Source organism: Cetorhinus maximus, chromosome 4 (assembly GCF_964194155.1).
Source record: "Cetorhinus maximus chromosome 4, sCetMax3.hap1.1, whole genome shotgun sequence".
NCBI lineage: Eukaryota > Metazoa > Chordata > Chondrichthyes > Lamniformes > Cetorhinidae > Cetorhinus > Cetorhinus maximus.
In genome coordinates this window covers 134719544-134726573 of record NC_135882.1, presented here as the reverse complement: position 1 = coordinate 134726573, position 7030 = coordinate 134719544, and positions in this window count along the sequence as shown.

The following is a 7030-nucleotide window of genomic DNA, read 5'->3' as shown; positions in this document are numbered from 1 at the left end:
AAAATGGTGCTAAAGAAATTAATGGGGTTAAAGGCTGAAAAATCCCCAGGGCTTGATAATCTACATCCCAGAGTCCTAAAGGAAGTGGCCCTGGAAATATTGGATGCATTGGTGGTCATCTTCCAAAATTCTACAGACTCTGGAGCAGTTCCTATAGATTGGAGGGTGGCAAATGTAACTCCACTATTTAAAAAAGGAGGGAAAGAAAAAACAGAGAATGACAGACCAGTTAGCCTAACATCAGTGGTGGGGAAAATGCTAGAGTCTATTACAAAAGACGTGGTAACAGAACACTTGGAAAGCATTAACGAGATTAGGCAAAGTCAGCATGGGTTTATGAAAGGGAAAGCATGCTTAACTAATCTACTGGAGTTTTTTGAGGATGTAACTAGTAGAGTAGATAAGGGAGAACCAGTGGATGTGGTGTATTTGGATTTCAAGAAGGCTTTTGATAAAGTCCCACATAAGAGGCTAGTGGGCAAAATTAAAGCACATGGGACTGGGGGTAATATACTGGCATGGACTGAGAATTGGTTGACAAACCGGAAACAGAGAGTGGGAATAAATGGATCTTTTTCCGGGTGGCAGGCGATGACTAGTGGTGTACTATAGGGATCAGTGCTTGGGTCCCAGCTATTCACGATATATATAAATGACTTGGATGAGGGAACCAAATGCAATATTTCCAGTTTGCTGATGACATAAAACTGAGCGGGGTTGTGAAGAGGATGCAAGGAGGCTTCAGGGCAATTTAGACAAGCTGTGTGTTTGGGCAAACACATGGCAGATGCAGTATAACATGGATAAATGTGAAGTTATATGCTTCGGTGTGAAAAACAGAAAGGAAGAGTATATTTAAATGGTGAAATATTGGCAAATGTGGATGTACAAAGGGATCTGGGTGTCCTTGTACACCGGTGAATGAAAGTAAATAGGCAGGCGCAGCAAGCAATTAGGAAGGCAAATGGTATGTTGGCCTTCATTGCAAGAGGATTTGAGTTCAGAGGTAGGGATGTCTTACTGAAGTTATACAGGGCCTTGGTGGTACAGTTTTGGTCTCCCTACCTAAGAAAGGATATACTTGCCATAGAGGGAGTGCAGTGAAGGTTCACTAGGCTGATACCGGGGATGGCAGGATTGTTGTATGAGGAGGGATTTTTTTGACTTGGTCTGTATTCACTAGTGCTTAGAAGAATGAGAGGGCATCTGATTGAAACATATAAAATTCTAACAGGGCTAGACAGACTGGATGCAGGGAGGATGTTTCCCCTGGTTGGGGAGTTTAGAACCGGGGGCTAATGTCTCAGGATATGGGGCAGGTCATTTAGGACTGAGTGGAGGAAAAATTTCTTCACTCAGAGGGTGGTCAACCTGTGGAATTCTCTACCACAGAAGGCTGTGGAGGCTGGGTCACTGAGTATATTCAAGAAAGAAATTGATAATAATTTTTTGGATATTGGGGCATCAAGAGTATGGAGAGAAAGCAGGAATATGACATTGAGATAGAGGATCAGCCATGATCATATTGAATGGCAGAGCAGGCTCAAAGGGCTGAATGGTCTACTCTTGCTCCTAGATTCTATGTTTCTAAAAATAATTATTCGGGATAGAATTAATTGTCACATGGAAAAATGTGGATTGATTCGGAAGAGTCAGCATGGATTTGTTAAAGAAAAATTCTGCCTAACTAACTTGCTGGAGTTTTTTGAAGAGGTAACAGAGACGGTTGATGAAATGGTTAATGTGGTGTATATGGACTTCGAAAAGGCATTCAATACAGTGTCACACAACAGAATTGTGAGGAAAGTTATTTCATGGAATAAAAGTGACAGTGGCAACATGGATACAAAATTGGCTGAGGGATAGGAAACAGAGAGTAATGATTAATGGGTATTTTTCAAGCTGGAAGAAGGTTTATGGTGGAGATCCCCAGGGGTCGGTATTGGGACCCTTGCTTTTCCTGATATACATAAATGATCTAGATCTTGGTGTGCAGGGGACCATTTCAGTTTGCAGATGACACAAAACTTGGGAGAATTGTAAATTGTGAGGAGGACAGTGTGGAACTTCAAAAGGACATTGACACATTGGTGGAGTGGGCAGATAGGTAGCAGATGAAGTTCAATGCAGAGAAGTGTGAGGTGACACACTTTGGCACAAAGAACACGGAGAGACAGTATAAAATAAAGGATACTATTGTAAAGGATGTGCAGGAGTAGGGACACTTGGGTGCATATGTACATAAGTCATTATTGGTGGCAGGACAGGTAGAGAGAGCTGTTTCTGAAGCATACAGTATTTTAGGTTTCATCAAAAGAGGCAGAGAGTACAAGAGCAGGGAGGTTATGATGAACTTATATAGGACAGCGGTTAGACCTCAGCTGGGGTATTGTGCAAGCTCTGGGCACCACACTATAGGAAGGATGTGAATGCATTGGAGACAGTGCAGGAGAGGTTTACAAGAATGGTTCCAGGGATGAGACGCTTCAGTAATGAGGAAAGATTGGAGAAGTTGGGACTGCTTTCCTTGGAGAGGAGAAGGCCAAGAGGAGACTTGATAGAAGTTCTCAAATCATGAGGGGTCTGGACAGAGTACATAGGGAGAAACTGCTCCTGCTTGTAAATGGATCGAGAACCAGAGGGCACAGTTTTAAAGTGTTTTGCAAAAGAAGCAAATGCGAGGTGAGAAAAAACTTTTGCACACAGCGAATAGCTATTGTTTGGAATGCATTGCCTAGAAGTGTGGTGGAGGCAGGTTCAATGGAGGCATTCAAGAGGGCATTGGATGCTTATTTAAATAGAAGCAATGTGCAGGGATATGAAGAAAAAGCAGGAGATTGACAATAAGTTAAAATGCTCAAAGAGCCAACGCAGGCACGATGGGTCGAATTGAAGTGGTCATCAACGGAGCTATCAAGAGGCACTTGCTTAGCAATAGCCTGTTCACTGACACCCAGTTTGGGTTCGCCAGGGCCAGTCAACTCCTGACCTCATTACAACTTTGTTTCAAACATGGACACAAGAGCTGAACTCCCGAGGTGAGGTGAGAGTGACAGCCCATGACATCAAGGGAGAATTTGACTGAGAGTAGCACCTTAGTTAAGATGCTACATAATACATGAATGAATAAGATTAGAGACTACAGAGCCAGGGGACAAGTGGCAGAATGGGGAACAGAGAGCGGTAGTTATGGTATAGCATAGAGTGGCACAGTTATGGTACTAAATGGTAGTTATTAAGAATGCCAGAAGGTGGGAACACAGACCAGTGTTGGGACCACAACATGCACACTTTATATTAACGATTTAGACTTTGGAATCAAAAATAAAATTGCTAAGTTTGCAGATGGCACAAATTTTTTTATTTGGTTGAGGGGGGAGAGAGGTGAAGAGGGGTAGTCAATCCAGCAAGGAATGCAACAAATTGCAAGGCATCAATAAATTTGTCGAGTGGGTACAGTATTTAACTGGGAAATGAATTTCAACATAGCTAAATGTGAGGTATTACATTTTGGCAAGAAAAATAAGTAGGTGCATATGAGGTGAGGTGAGACCAAGTGTGACATTAAGGAGCCTCAGCAAAACTAGAGCCAATGGGAATCAGGGGGAAAACTTTCCACTGGTTGGAATCATACCTAGCATAAAGGAAGATGGTTGTGGTAGTTGGAGGTCAGTCATCTCAGTTCCAGGAAATCATTGCAGGAATTCCTCAGGTTAGTGTTCTCAGCCCAACCATCTTCAGCTGCTTCGCCAATGACCTTTCTTCTATCATAAGGTCAGAAGTGGGGATATTCGCTGATGACTGCACAATGTTCAGCACCATTCGCGACTCCTCAGATACTGAAGCAGTCCATGTTCAAATGCAGCAAGACCTGGATAATAACCAGGCTTGGGCTGACAAGTGGCAAGTAACATTCGCACCGCACAAGTGCCAGACAATGACCATCTCCAACAAGAGAGAATCCAACCATTGCCCTTTGATGTTCAATGGCATTACCATTTACCTCTATCAACATCCTGGGGGTTACCATTGACCAGAAATTGAACTGGACTAGCCATATAAATACTGTGGCTACGAGAGCAGGTCAGAGGCTAAGAATCGTATGATGAGTAACCCACCCCCTGACTCCCCAAAGCCTGTCCACCTTCTACAAGGCGCAAGTCAGGAGTGTGATGGAATACTCCCCACATGCCTGGATGAGTACAGCTCCCACAACACTCAAGAAGCTTAACACTGTCCAGGGAGAAGCAGCCCACTTGATTGGCACCACATCCACAAACGTTCACTCCCTCCACCACCATCACACAGTAGCATCTACAAGATAGTGTGTACCATCTACAAGATGCACTGCAGGAATTCACCTAAGCTCCTTAGACAGCACTTTCCAAACCCAGGACCACTACCATCTGGAAGGATAATGGCAGCAGATAGATGGGAACATCGCCACCTGGAAGTTCTCCTCCAAGCCACTCGCCATCCTGACTTGGAAATATATCACTGTTTCTTCATTGTCACTGGGTCAAAATCCTGGAACTCCCTCTCTAACAGCACTGTGGGCGTACTAACACCACATGGACTGCAGCGGTTCAAGAAGGCAACTCACCACCACTTTCTCAAGGGCAATTAGGGAATGGGCAATAAATGCTGGTCCAGCCAGCGAAGCGCACATCCTGTGAATGAATTAAAAAATGAGTTTCAATGGCTGAGGTGCCCAGACAGATGTCAGTACCAACTAATGTCCCTCAATGTTTCGGTGTTGTCTCTGTAAAAAGATAAAGTGGACTCCTCCCCTAATGTCTGTAATATTCCAACATTATAATGACTGTATTCCAACATTATTTCATTGATTGTAAAGCATTTGGGACTTCCTCAAACAATGAAAGGCACAGGTGTCATCGGATCTGAAACCCTTCTTGTTTTACAATGTGACATTGATGTCGGGATTCCATCTGGAATATAAACCCTCTAAAAAGACAACTAAGCACAACTAATAATCCCAACTTGGCGGTTTGGAATGAAAATTTGGTTTCAGTAAAAGTACTAGGAAGCTGTTGGATTGTTGTAAAAGCCCGACAGGTTCACAAATCTTCCTTTAGGAGTCTAATTGTCCTTAAGTAGCCTCCATGTGACTCTGGTCCCACACAAATGGTTGACTATTATCAGTCCTCTGAAATGAACAACACCATTTTGAATTTTAATAATATAAAAATATCCCACAGCAATTCACAGGAGCATTATCAAACAGAATTTAATGCTAAGTCACATAAAGAGATATTGGCCGGAGTTTTCCATCCCTGTTGGCGTCGGGTGTCATATCGGGCGTAATCGGACAATCTGGCAAGAAGGCCAAAAATCGGCTTTACGTTGTCGTGAAACCAGTTTGCGATCGTCCGCTCTACCCTTCAATGGTGGGCCGCCTTTCTCGCTGTCCAACTTCGGGACCTAATTTCAATGCATTTGGCTCGGCCATCTTGCCTGCCTGTCGGAATCACCCCCGCTAGATCATCTGGGCACGTAGGCATGATTGCACGTCGATGTGTTTCACAACTGAACATAAGCAACGTGCACCTGGCGAGCTGCACTTCACTCACACAGGGCTGACAGGCAGGCCTCTAACTACCAGACCAACCGTAAGGTGTGGGTGGCTTTTCAATGGCTGCAGGGCTAGGGCTTGCTTGGGGAAGGGAGAGAAGTAGCCTCAGGCAAGGGAAGAGGTTGCAGGGTTAGGGCAGTACTGGGGAATGGGGGTATCCCAGGGTGTGTGTGGGGACACATGTTGATTTGTGCAAGTGGCCTCAAAAGGTTGAGGGCTGAGGAGGCAGTCTCCAGAGGAGATGAGGCAAGATGGATATTTGAGGGTGTGCGTGAGGGAGTGAGTGGTGATGTCCCTTGAGCTGGCAGTGAATGAGATGCCAACGAATGTGTGATGGACTTGTCAGTGTGTGAGCTTGGAGTGATGAGATGGTTGCCTTACCCTGGCAGCACAGATGAGATCATTCATCCTCTTTCTGCACTGGATGGCGAACCTCTTCTGTGCAGCATTGGCACTGACCACCACCACTGCCAGCGCCTCCCAAGCCGGAGTGGTAACACTGATAGGCCTCCTGTGGCCAGAGCGAGGGTAGAGGACTTTGTGGCGGCGCTCCACAGCATCCATAAAGTGTTCCAAGGACACGTCAGAAAAATGGGGGGGCTGCAGTATTCTTGCCTTTCGGGGCCATGTCTTCTGTGCGGCAGTTCTGCGCTGCAAGCAATGAGAGCTGTACACATGGTTACAGCTGAAATAAGGCGCCCAGCGTGAGGAAGCGGTGAGGTGATGCCGTGCCAGGTGAATTGGTGGAACCCGCCAGTGATACGGCGTGTTTCCTGTGACTGCATAAATAATGAGATGGGAATGGGACGATAAGGCGTGAAAACCCCCATTGCAGCCAGCAGGTAAAACGTTATTTTACATGCCCGCTGCCACACCGAACACAATTCTGGGACAATTCCACCCATTGCAGCAGATATCCAAAAGATGATTCAAAGGAGTAAGTTTTAAGGAGCATCTTCAAAGAGAAAAGAGAAGTAAAGAGGCAGAGAGGTGTAGGGAGAATATTCCAGAGCTTAAACCCTTGGCAGTAGAAGGCATGGCCACTAATAGTGGAGCAATTAAAATCAGGGATGCTCAGGAGGCCAGAATGGGATAAATCAGAGGGTTGTAGATAACTGAGAGGCTGGAAGAGATTACAGATATAGGGAATGGCCAGGCCATGAGGGATTTGAAAACAAGGATGAGAATTTCAATATTGAGGCATAGCTTAACCAGAAGCTAATGTAGGTCAGCAAGCATAGTGGTGATGGGTAAACAGAGCTTGGTGCAGGTTAGAACACGAGCAGCTGAGTTTTGGATTACCCCCAAGTTAATGGAGGGTGGATGAAGGGAAGCCAGCCAGGAGGCTGTTGGAATAGTCAAATCTAGAGGTAACAAAGGTATGGATGAGAATTTCAACAACAGATGGGCTGAGGCAGCGATGGAGTCTGATATTTT